A 13,766-nucleotide genomic window follows, 5' to 3' on the forward strand; every position below is an offset into this window, starting at 1 on the left:
CACAAAGCCAAAGAGAGCCAGTTTCTGATTCTGCATGCTCATATGTTTCCCTTGGTAGTTAGTGAGGACACATTAAAACTTTGACAGAAGCTGAGAATGATCATCTTGCAGACTTACCTAACTGGAAAAGCCAGAGCTTGTCCTTGCCCTCTGGGGAGCATTTAATACCTCACAACATAGTGTTTTATTAGTAAAATAGGGATTGTACCATTTTACTATAGATCCTAAGAGATATCGGTTAGATCGAATATGATAAAATTTCCATAGCACTTTATAAACTATGAAGTTTTGCAAAAATACAACAAATTAGAGCCACTTGTTTCAAGACTTTTCCTCTGCAAATTGATGACATGTGGAGCAGATACTAAGATAATGATGAATCTAGAAACGTCTCACTGGATACTAAGCTGGAAATGTGCTGATCACATAGAGACCTATGGAGGATTCAATGGAGAAAAAAAAACATTGAGAAACGACCCTCTGTCCCTTTGTGAACTACCAACTTCATGCAAATTAATACAGCCCCAACAATCTATAAATGCAGGAGACACAGGCAACCTTAGCTAGATACCTATCAACTGGCTTTAGATTGATATGAAGATAAAAGACTGAAATCAAAGAAGCTCCATCTTCAGATCCTGGAACAGAAACAAACCACAGCTTTAAAAATTGGTGAGCTAGCACCACTGTGGTTCCCTGTTCAACCCTGGAGGATTTAATTGAAGGAGCCCTTCTGTATGATTGCTGTCCTACCTGAAGTCTTAAAACCTCTGATATTTGTAAATAGCTGAATTAACATAATGATATATATTAATGGTATATAAAATTTACTATAATGGTAGCAGTCATTATCATCTGTGCTTGGCTAATCCTTCATATTCACCTTCGCATGCATTTTGATTGGGGAGCCTCCCCAGATACAGGTGATGTAAGATGAGCCATTGGACACGTGAGCCTGATGCCATCCCAGACACCTGCTGTGCCCCAAATGCGCTGGGCCAACTGGGTATATGTACGCAGGGCGAAGGTAGGTTCCTCTCCAAGAAGGCTCAACTACAGGTAATATGTTGATTTCGTTGCAAATCTTTTAGTCCCCTGAATTAGGTGGTGATAGAGGCTAACATGTAAGGAAGTGCATTTTCTGCAGGGTTTCCAGGAGCCTTGAACAGAGCACAGGTGAAGAGAGGATGGGTTATGCAGGCGCCGGCCACACAGCTGTTCCCAGGGACCCTTTAGGAGCGCTTGTACCGGCCACAGGAAACAGCAAAGGAACGGCAGCTGAATCAGGAAAAGGGGGTGAGTCCTTGTTTTCCACTCCCTTCTGCTCCCCTCTACTCCAGCCCCACACAGACTGCAGAGCTGGCCCTTTTCCTTCAGGGCACCCAGGCTGAAGGCAGCTCCATGTTTGTTTTTTAAGCTCTCTCCCTCTTTCTCTCAGTTTGCCTCTCTCTCTTTCTCCCTCCATCTCTTTCTCTGTCTTGCTCTGTCTCTGTCTCTCTCTTTATCTTTGTTTCTTTCTCCTCTTCTTTCTCTCTTTCTCTCTCTTCCTCTCTCTTTCTGTCTCTGTCTCTGTCTCATGTTTCACTGTTTCTCTCTGGTGCAGCTTTTTAAGTCTTGGACACTTCTGTAACGGTCACTTCACAGCGTTGTGTTCCTCTAAAGTCCTCCTACTACATCTTAGGATCCAATATTTCATCACGCTATAGTTTTATTTTTCCTTTGAAAGTATTTTAACAAACATGCAAATCTAAAATTACTCCAATCTCAATTATCATGAAGCTGCTAAAAAAATCCACCAAGAACAATAAAAACAAGTTTCTTTAAAGATGTTTAAGGACTAATGAATGTTTTATAAAATACTTGTCAGGATGAATCTTATTTCTTATTTTACTTATTAATCCGGAAGAGGGGGTGCACTGTGTCATTTCTAAGTTTGCAGACAAGACTAAAAATGCTGTTGAATAGAAAGACGTCAAGCTGACAGGGATAGACGGCAGCAGGAGGATTGCTCCAGGCTGGCTGAGGGCGTGGGAAGTGGCAGATGAGTTTCAGTGTGGGTTAGTGTGGGGACACCGTGGGGAGAGTCAGTTATAAAATGATTATCTCCCAGCCATCAGACCCATGACACGGAAAACACCACTTCAAGACATCAGGAACTAGGATCTCAACATACAAATATTAGGACCCTATTAACAGGGTTCTATAATTTACAAAAAAAGCTGTGTGTGTGTGTGTGTGTGTGTGTGTGTGTACACATACGTTCAATAATCACTGTAAACCATTTCAACCATTGTGGAAGACAGTGTGGCTATTCCTCAAGGATCTAGAACTAGAAGAACCATTTGACCCAGCCATCCCATTACTGGGTTTATACCCAAAGGATTATAAGTCATGCTGCTATAAAGACACATGCACACGTATGTTCATTGTGGCACTATTCACAATAGCAAAGACTTGGAATCAACCCAAATGTCCATCAGTGACAGACTGGATTAAGAAAATGTGGCACATATACACCATGGAATACTATGCAGCCATAAAAAATGATGAGTTTGTGTCCTTTGTAGGGACATGGATGCAGCTGGAAACCATCATTCTCAGCAAACTATCGCAAGAACAGAAAACCAAACACCACATGTTCTCACTCATGGGTGGGAACTGAACAATGAGATCACTTGGACTCAGGAAGGGGAACATCACACACCGGGGCCTATTATGGGGAGGAGGGAGGGGGGAGGGATTGCACTGGGAGTTATACCTGATGTAAATGACGAGTTGATGGGTGCTGACAAGTTGATGGGTGCAGCACACCAACATGGCACAAGTATACATATGTAACAAACCTGCATGTTATGCACATGTACCCTAGAACTTAAAGTATAATAATAAAAAAAAAATCACAAAGAACTTTATATGTACATTATATAAAAGTGAGTTAGGTTAATGATGTGGTTACAATTCCATGGCTATTTAATGATTAAATATTAGACGTTCTTCTTGATCTCAAGCACTTAGAGCCCAGAAGAGAAGTCACACATAAAACCCATGTAGTACAGTTTCTCTTGCGCTGTTTCAAACAAAAAGGTTGACTGCTATACAGCATCAGAAATCCTTCAGAAGGAACATAGTAAAAGAATATTGCGTAAAACAGGACTTTAAAACTTAACATTGCATATACCTTACAAATGTTGTTGAAAATGTTAAACATTGTATTACATGATGTCCTCCTTAGGATTTTAGTGCTATATATAGATTTGCCTGTCTTGGATAGAAAAGAGAGAACATTTTCCTCTTTTTTATGAATCTGTGAATTTTATAACTGCTCTTTTTTTTCCTCTCTGTGTTAATTTCTAGAAAGTAAAGAGTCAATATGAGTAGCAAGTTCGGGGGGACCTTACAGAAGAAAGTAAAGATACTTTATCATAGACTTCCCCAGTTTAATTTAATCTGAACCAGACGCCACACGCCTAACAGTCCATGCAACAAGCCATGGCTACTTCAGTTCCGTGGGCAGTGCTCACACGGGCCTCCATGTGTCCACACAGGACACAGCTTGCAATCCAATCTGCCTTATTCTTAGAGGCATTCTCTTGTTTTCAGATCTGTCCCTGTCCACCCTCTGCACATAGCTTTGCTTTAGTTTCCCTGTCCACCATCTACACATAGCTTTGCTTCTGTTTCCCTGTCCACCCTGTGCACATAGCTTTGCTTCACTTACTTTGGCTTTGATCTGTAACAGTTTTGAGACATCTGGTCCCTCTCACCCTTTAGCGTATTCCACTCTTAGCTGCCAGGCCCAGCCACACACAAGGGGATGTTTGCTGAGGTGAGACAGGGAGCAGCTCTTTTAAGTTTCTCTTCAAATTGTCGCTGTAAATGGAGTCATGGAATCATAGAACCATGATTCTATGTTTCAATGGAAGCCAGTTTAACTTCTTAAATAATGAATGATCAGGCACAATTTGTGATATAACTCAAAGAAAACATTTATTACTGGGATATGGAGCCAAACAATTTGAGGCAAATATTTATTTCTTCCATAGGTACATACTATTATGTATGCTATTTATAGGGGATCGAAAGTGTGTCCTTGATCCTTGAGTGTGTTTGCTGGAAAGAATGAGTCATCCCCAAGGAAAGATCTTTCAAGGAAATGACAGATTCATGCTTGCCATATGAATAAACTTCCTACAAGTTTCTATCTCTCTATCATCTATAAATAACACTTTCCCCACTTAATGTCAGACATCCTACAAATTTTTAAATGAACTTGTATATTCTTTATTGACATTGTCTCATCAGAATAAAGATAAGTTTTTACCCATATACAACTCAATATCTGGTACACTTTATCTGTAAATCAAGTGTTGGTTAAGAAACCCAGATTGAGTTCAATCATCTTGATTGCTTTGCTTGACCTTCTCCAGTTTTCTGAAGACAGGTTTGTGAAGTGAAGAATTTGCAATAAAATGGTCAATATGTAAGTATCTATATAGTTGAGTGATATTATTCAAAATTGAGAAGAGTTCCTTGGATTTTGTTCAAAATACTTTACAGTTAAGGAAACTAAGTAACTTATGCTAAGACATACAATGAATTTATGGCCCAATAGAAACTCCCCAATCAGAAACTCAACACCTGCATGCCAGTGGTCCTGGTATGGAATCTTTTTCCTGAGAGCATCTCATAGATTCTAATTTGGAGGACCCATCCTTTTCTCCGGAAATGAATTTAATAATTAAGCTGGGTATGATTAGCTCCTGTGATGTGTTTCCTGTCTCCCAGAACTCACTGCACACTGTTCTTATGTCTGATCTCTACATAAACAAAATTTGGAGGAAAATGTCATGTGAAATTTGAAAACATGACCAAGTGGCTTTGAATATAATCTCTTGAAGGAAAAGATGATGCATTTTTTCCTTGAATGCAGACGACCTTCAAAGCATGACAGCATTCTCATGTGAGATCATCACAAGGACCTGTGAGTTCCTCCTTCTTAACTGCTGCAACAAGAATCCCTTCCCTATGTTTCTATACTGCAGAGTGACCATTTCTTACTGATTAAAACAAAAACCATTTAGTACGCATCCCACCTCCTTTTGACACAAGCTTTCCTATCTCTTGATTACTCCTTCTGAGAATCATGTTTCTCATACGAGGCTGCTTTCATTTCCTTGAGGGAATCGCTTCATTTCTTCATTGAACCACTTGTCTTTACTGGAAACAACAGTCAACAAATGACACTGTTTTTAAACAGTGTCTTTCTCTTCTCTCCCAAAAGGATCGGACATGCAACTCCACACAGACCAATGCTGTGGTCCCGTCCTAGACTTTGAAGTCTGAGCCAAGTAGCAGACAGCACAACCACTGTGAGAGGTACTTGAATCCAGCAGAGTGCTCACATGAGAGGGTTGCTGTGGCTGACAAGGCTCTAGGCATTCCCTGGCTCCTCATTATTTTATGCCTAGTTCTCCAGCTGTTCTGTAGATTTACTGAGCTAGTCAATATCTTTCCCTCACTTCCCCTTTTGCTTAAGTTACCTAATTTTGGTATCTGTGGCTTGCAACCCAAGCAACCCTAACTGATAACACTGCTCTAGTCCAGAACCACACCACCCCTGGACATGGAGCACTGCAGCTTCCAAACGGATCATCTGGCCTTCAGTATCTCATTTTCAGTTCATTCCTGTATATTGGTCTTCACCGACATCACTCGTAACATGATACATCCTGATGAAATCCATGAGGGCACAGAGGAGAGGCACGAAACCATTCCTAGATACTTCTGGAAGGGTTTCCACTAGGAAAGGAGGTCTGGAGACACAAAAACTGAGAGAGAGTTGATGGGAGACCATGGTTGATGGCGACTGCATTTGGGAAAATGGTGGATGCAAAGAGAAAAAGATAAACCTCTAAGCACCAGAGGTAAGAGAAGATGGGACTGAAAGCAGTTCTGTGTGACAGTGCAGCTCTGTGAGACCTGGTGAGGGTGCTTGTCCTTATGCTGAGAACAATGGGGAGCCACTAAAAATCTTTGAGCAGAGCAGAAACACCATCTAATTGGCACTTTGAAATATACATAAGAGTCCAGAAATGCAGTCGAGGATGTCAGGTTAGTGCAAATTTCCATAGCAGCATTCTGGGGGCCACACTCACGGTCATTGCTTCTAAGTCTTTCTCAGTTTCTCTTTTCACGTATACTGTTTAAATGCTGGATTTCCTCTCCTTTTCCCACAGCATTCATTATTTCTGGGCAACCTAATACAAACCTGCACTTAACTTTCCATGTATTATATTAATTGTGTATGTTCTTTGTCTTTCTTTTTAGTCCAGTCTCTCACCTTCTCGCCCCCCTTACTCTAAACAAATTATTTGGCTTTCTCAACATATCATGAGCATTTTTGCACCCCTATACATTTCTAAGTCCTCTTCCCACTGTGTAGAATGTTTTCCTCACCCTTCTTTACCAAATTCAACACTACCTAAACCCTCCTCAAAGTTTCAGACCTTTACCTCTAACTGCCTGCTCCACATCTCCATTTGGGTTTCACAGATGCCCATAATTCAACATTACAAAAATAACTTCATTCTTTTCCTACAACATCTGTTTCTTTCTGTTTCCTTATCACAATGAAAGTCCCAAAACCTCCCAAGCTATTTGAGTGAGAAATCTTGGCCTTACCCTTTTTCTCCTTCAGTTTCCCTTGGTGTAACCTAAAAACACTGAATTAACCAACAAATCTGATAGGTTTTATTTTTTAAAAAATACTGGCTGGGCGCGGTGGCTCACGCCTGTAATCCCAGCACTTTGGGAGGCCTAGACGGGTGGATGACCTGAGGTCAGGAGTTCGAGACCAGCCCGGCCAACATAGTGGAACCCCATCTCCACTAAAAACACAAAAAATTAGCTGGGCATGGTGGCGCACCTGTAATCCCAGCTACTCAGGAGGCTGAGGCAGGAGAATCACTTGAACCCTAGAGGTGGAGGTTGCAGTGAGCTGAGATCCTGCCATTGCACTCCAGCCTAGGTGACAAGATCTAAACTCTGTCTAAAAAACAACAACAACAACAAAAAAAAACTTAATATACCTTCTCTCATGGTATTGCTTTAGTTAAGGCTGATATTTTTTGACTCATATTACTGCAGTCATATTCTTAGTAGTCACTCCGTCTTCACCACTCACAACTTTAAGATGTATCCTTCCCGTGACTTTCAGAGTAAATACTTACAATTAAAAATATGATTAAAATATTTCAATAGCTCTCTATGGTCATAGTAATGTCTAAATGTCTTAGTGTACTATATGTTTACATAGAGTACACTGAGTCTAAATGAAGTCGATGGCTTAGTGTTCTAAGCATCATGTATCAGATGACATGTTGGGGTTCTAAGCAATGGTATTTGTTCTTTGTCTATCTCTTCAGTCCAGTCTCTCATCTCCCTTACTCTAATCAAACTATTGCCTTTCTCAATAGATTGTGATCATTTTTGCACCACTGTGCATTTGTAAGTGCTCTTCCCTCTGCTTAGAATGTTGTTCTCTCCATTCTTTACCTTTAACCTTCCAGTAAAGTGTCCTCTTCTCCCTTTTGGGGGGTTATAGCCTTTGTCTGGGTTCAAAATGCAACTTGCTTTGACCTCACCCTCATAACATCTGATTATAGCTAATTGCATGGGGCCCATGCAGGTAGAAGTGGCTTAAGGTCAGGGACTCTGCCACATTCCTCTTGTTCCTCCCATGGCCTTTCTGACACTCAGGAAATGTTGGTGAACCATGATCTCTATGTAAAGGGAGAGGTGAAACATTACCTTGGTCAGCAGTGTAGCATCGTATGGCTTACAATCTTTTAAGTGAATCATTTGCTATACTAACATTCTCTTTATATGTTTTTAATGAAATCTGTAGATTTACATTTATTTTTTCTTATGGTATTAGTTCTGCCACAATGAACAGTTCTATACAATTTGAATATTTTTCTTTAAAATCTTAAGTCTGACTTTTCAAAAGAAGACATACATGCTGCCAATAATCATTTAAAAATCTCAACATCACTGATCATTAGAGAAATGCAAATCAAAACCCCCATGAGCCCATGAGATATCATCTCACACCAGTCATAATAACTATTATTAAAAAGTAAAAAACAAACAAACAAACAAAAACACACACACAAAAAAAAACAGATGCTAGCAAGGTTGCAGAGAAAAAGGGATGCTTATACACTATTGGTAGGAATATTCAACCATTGTTTAAGACAGTGCGATGATTCCTTAAAGGCCTAAAAACAGAAATAACTGTTCAACCCAACAATCCCATTGCTAGGTATATGCCCAAAGGAACATAATTCTTTCTATCATAAAGATGCATGTATGTGTATGTTAATTGCAGAACTATTCACAACAGCAAGGACATGAAATCAACTTAAATGCCCATCAATGGTTGACTAGATAAAGAAAATGTGGTAAATATACACCATGGCATACTATGCAGTTATTAAAAAGAATAAGATTATGTTTTTTGCAGGAACATGAATGGAGATAGAGACCATTATCCTTAGCAAACTAACTTAGCAACAGAAAACCAAATACTGCATGTTCTCACTATAAGTGGGAGCTAAATGATGAGAACACATGGACACATAGAGGGGAACAACACACACTGGGGCCTATCGGAGACGGGAGGGAAGGGGAGGGTAAAATCAGGAAATATAACTAATGGGTACTAGGCTTAATGCCTGGGTGATGAAATAATCTATACAACAAATTCCCATTAAATAAGTTTACCTATATAACAAACCTACATGTGTACCCCTGAACTTAACATAAAAATTAAATTTAAAAAAATAATGATCCTTAAAGAAAACTTACAATAGCAGAATCTGTAGTCAGCAAATTCTGATGAGGCCACAGATAATTTAAATAAAAGTAAAATGATCCTGAAAAAAATATTCCAGTCTGGAACTGATAAAACTGAGGAAATACATTCACAAATGAGAACGGTCTAGTCTATGCTGACTGATTCATCAGTCTATTTGACCATCCCTCCCCAAAGTTGTTTTCTTAAATACAAATGTGGCCTATTTTTGTGGAACATTAATAAAACAGAGGGTTTTAAAAAGTAAACAAAAAGTGGAATTTTGCTCCCCTAGAAGTATTTTAGTAATTATAAAAAATCTAAGCAAAGACAGGTATAATTTAGGCAAAAAAAAATTTCTTCATTTTTCGCTTATATGTTACACATTTTACAACATGGCTAATTTGAAGTGTGTCTTTTTTATGCCACTAAAGTATGTTTTAGTAAGTACTTTCTGCTGTATTTATCTTTCCGAGTTATCCAATGAAATAAAGCATTTGAAAGTGATTTGTAAACTTTGCAGAACTGTATACATATCAAGTACTTTTATAATACTAGCAATCAGTCATTAATTACTACTACATGTGTAAGTTGGCATGCTCAATATAAATACAGTTTAGATTTAAACATCCTGATCTCTGTTTTTACATAATTTGCAGACAATTTTGGAGAAACCAGTCAGAGAAATGATAAACTATCAACACAACACAGAATATAGTGGGGACCAAAGGGCTGGTTCAGCCATGTCAGGAGAGTTCAGACCATGGGAGCGTCAGTTATGACTGCTTTCTCAAGGAAGTAGAATTAGAGCTTCTGGCCTTCACTGATGAATGGAATATATAAAGTAGCCTTTTTTTTTTTTTTTTTTGCATTTGGATGGAAATTGTAAGATGACCCCCAACATCCTGCTGTTTGGTGTCTACACCCTGAATACTCTCCTGTCCTTGAGTGTGGAGGGAATTCTGATTAAAAAGGATGCCACTCCCATGATTAAGTTCTATCGTAAGGCAAAGGTGATGAGATTTTGCAAATGTAATTAAGGGCCCAAATCAGATGGGACCTTAATCAAATGGGAGATTATGCTGGGCGGGCAGGACACAATCAGTGAAAGCTTTTGACAAAGGGACTGGCCCCTCCCTCAAGAGAGATGCTCCCCTGCTGGCCTGGAGGAAGCAACCATGAGTTCTGCAGCCACATGGAAAACGAATTCTGCCCACAACCTGCGGGAGCTTGGCAGCAGACCTTTTCCCATGAATCCTCTAAAGAAAAAGCGTTTTGGCTGATATTTTGAGCACAGTCTTGTGAGACTCTGAGCAAAGAACCTGGCTAAGCTATGCCTCGCTTCCTGTCCCACAGAAATCATGAGATAATAAATGCGAATTGCTAAGTTTGTGATAATTTTTTATGTAACGGTGGAAATCAAATACAACAACTATTCCACTAGATTCTCCAATTTATACCTAAAAACTCACCTACACCTACCATTTGGGGCTTCGCAAGTCACTGTTCTCTGTGGCATCCTTTGCTGTCTGAGCTGTTCAGAGGCAGGGGGAAAGGAGTCACTGTCAATCAAATTTTGTGAAGAGTGAGCACTCTCCACTGGTAGATGAGAAAGCTGCTGGCCCAGAGGAGATCCTACAGAACACGGTAGAGATTTGCCAGCATCCCTGAGAATCACAAACTCCATCGTTGTAAGAGACCACCAAGCTCATGATCTGATTCTCTCAATTTGACCCCCAGAGGCTCCTGGTGGTACAGCTAGCTCCTGCAAGAGCTGAGAGAGGAGCCCAAGTCTTCTGACAGCCAGGCCAGTGTTCTTGACACTAACTTGACCTCCACTGAGTCAAGGCAAGGTTCCACCCAATAAACCATGATCATTATAGTCTCAACTCCATGGCATCTTACTAAAGTTCAAAAGAGCAACATGAGAAATTATCCAGTTTTCTCTGCCTTTATCACAGAGGCAGGTTTTTTTTTTTTTTCATGATAAATTAGTAGTAACTCTCAGGCACATTTGGCAAGCCAAAGAAAAATGGATTTTTTACAATGCGTTGAATAAACATCTTCTGCTTGAATATCTCCTATACTTCACTGACTTCAATACAGTAGAAGTTTATTGACGTATGTACTGCAAGCTATGTTTGAATGATTGCTTCATATATTATGCTATGCTACATTACATCGTGTTCCTTTTCTGCTTCCATAGCCCAGAGACTTATTGGAATTAGTTGTTTCAGACTCATAAAATATACATGACTTTAAAAAAAAAAAGATTATCATAGCAAGAATTTCACCAGTCTTTTGAAGCTGCATCCTTGATTATTTGTTGAAATTCATTTCATTTTTCTATCATTATCCCAGTGCATGTTAAGTCCTACCATCGAGTATAAATGTACAATCTGCTCAACGAGGCAGTTTGTAATAAGCTAGCATGAAACAACGTTTTCAGTGTTATGGTTTGTTGACTTTTTTTTTTTTTAAGAAACTAACATCCATAAAGCAGAAAGTTTGTTTGAAAGTGTGAATTCTAAAATGAGCCTTTTCTTAAAGCAATTCCATCTAAAACTTAACTAAACTGTCTTGTCTTTATCAATAAACCATCTCCATTCCACATGGTAGACATTTTTAACAGGAAGATTTATGAGATTGTTGAAGCAGCAGGGTTGAGGAAAAAATGCACAGAAATTGGAGGCTGGAATCAATGTCTGGGTGTCCTGTTTGCCCTTCCAGATCCTCCGTCCATCCCCTTCAGTCTGCAGCATGCCAGAGGCCCATGGGCACAGACTCCTTTGCCTTCTGCAAGCGATCAAGGATGGGGGCGGGGTTGTATGTTCAGCTCTCCTGATGCAGATGACCACAGGTGCTAACTTTATTCTAGAGTCAGGGCACTCCTTCCACATGATGCCCCCTCTCGGTCTCTGCTGCAGGGTGGTGATAGCTTCTCACTCCTGGTCCTGCTTCATCTTTGTTGTTTTCCCTAAATACTACACGTCATTGTAAACAATGTGTTTTTAAACCCTCCTCCATACCAAATTTGAATGTGCCAGTTGTGTTTTTGCAGAGACCCATGATTGCACAATTACGGTACTTGGGTATGTCATTTACATTACTTGTGCCTGTAATCTTCTTTTTCCTTTTCTAAAACTTAGGGGGAAATATTCCTGCTCAAATTGCTTCATGAGCTTATTAGTGTATAAAATGTGAAAATACACAGTTGAATGACTTTAAATACTTAACATTTTCATTCAATCCATGTACATTGAAGCCTTTGTTTATGCAAGACATTATAAAAAGTCATGATGCAAGAATGCAAAAATGAGTTAGGCATCGTCTCTGCAAACTGATAACTATAGTGGAAGGCTATGGTGAAAACCAAAGCTGATACCAACAATTTGACATGCGAGTTTAGTGTAGCTAAAATTGGGGGAGGTAGGGGTGATGAAAGCTTCCCGCAGAAGATGTCTTTTGAACTGGATATGAAAGGATGTATGAAGTTTGATGCCAGGATGGAATTGCTCATCGAGGATGACAGAGTCATGCACAGGAGCAAGAGATCTGGCAAAGCCTGACCATCACCTGACAGGGTCCAATGTGTTTTCTTATACCACAGATTTCTAAACGGGAGTCACGTTCCTAATGGGCTGTTCCTGCGGCTCTAGCTCAGAGGTTGTTTCTTCAGGTGTGATCCTGAGATCAGCAGCAGCCACCTCACTGGACACTCATCAAGAAAGACAAACCGTCTGCCAGCCCGCCCCTGACCTGTGGAACCAGAAACTCTGGGCTTGGGTGGAGCTCACAGCCCTTGCTTAGCTTCGACCTCCTCCTCCAAACTGGGCATAACATCATCCACCTGGCAGGGCCATTGGGAGGATGACATGATATAATACTGCTGAAATGTGAAAGCAAAAGACTGCTTCTCTTTAGTGAAGCTCTATTCACTGTCGAGGCTTCAGTGTACGGGGGCGCATCCCACGGGCATTGTCTCCAGCTGCCCGGGTGGGTTTCATTCCAGTACTACACTCTGCTTCAGACTTACCGAGAGCCATTCTCCATAGCAGGACTTTCCTATCCTCTATTTGGGAGATTCCTTGGTCAATGTCTGTGTCACTGAGTCTCACTGATTAGACAATAGGCCCCACGATGGGAGACACCTGGCTTTTTTTATTCCATTGGATACTTAATGACTATAGCACAGTATATAATCAGTAAATAGTTCTTGAATTAATGCATGAGAAGTCCCTGAAAATAGTCCCTGAACTTTTTAAATAATCATGCAAACAAGATCCAAAGAAATGTCACAAATATCTCTTAACTCCTTAAAAACAATTCCAGACACCTAGAATGGGCAAAGCAGTGTGCTAAGTCACCTTTCTCTTGAGATTGGTCACCAATAAATCGTGAAGGTGAGTGCCTGGGTCATTAAATATTGCCTCAGCCAGCCACTCTCTGCCATAATTTAACCACATTGTCCTGAGCTTGACCCCTCTGTCTTTATCTCTGCGCACCTGGGGCACCTTGCGGACTCTGACTTTAACTCTGGTACCCTTGCACCTGTTCTGCCACCTGCCCCTCCACCGGGTTACTGGTTCTCTGTTCCTGAATTGTGAGGCTGCCTTGGGGTGATTCTTTCTGTTTTATCTTCAGCTGCTATGGAGCATTTTCTCTCTCTCATTCATATGTGTGTGTGTTTACAAACACATACTTATATTTCTTGTATGCAACGTGAGTATATATATAATGGCATATAGATACATAAAACATATATCAATATAGATAGGTATAAATATATATCAATAAAGATGTTTATTTCATGATGAATAAAAATATATATCATGTATATAATGTAAGTATGTATAATGGCATATAGATAGACACAAATATATATCAATAAAGATAGGTTATGTCCATGTTT

General features: G+C 40.0%; 1 long non-coding RNA gene across 2 annotated transcripts; it reads left to right on the plus strand.

Annotated features, from left to right (window-relative positions):
• The first annotated feature begins 943 nt into the window (after positions 1 to 943).
• Positions 944 to 12,576, plus strand: LOC114671779 (uncharacterized). 2 transcript variants are annotated; one of them, XR_003721905.2, is made up of 3 exons: positions 944 to 1,059; positions 1,148 to 1,296; positions 12,465 to 12,576. It is a non-coding gene; the product is annotated as an uncharacterized LOC114671779 (long non-coding RNA). The 2 variants fall into 2 exon arrangements; XR_013403109.1 differs by lacking the exon at positions 12,465 to 12,576 and adding an exon at positions 2,568 to 2,682.
• The last annotated feature ends 1,190 nt before the right edge of the window (positions 12,577 to 13,766 follow it).

The sequence above is a fragment of the Macaca mulatta genome, chromosome 13 (genome assembly GCF_049350105.2).
Source record: "Macaca mulatta isolate MMU2019108-1 chromosome 13, T2T-MMU8v2.0, whole genome shotgun sequence".
In the NCBI taxonomy this organism is placed as follows: Eukaryota; Metazoa; Chordata; class Mammalia; order Primates; family Cercopithecidae; genus Macaca; species Macaca mulatta.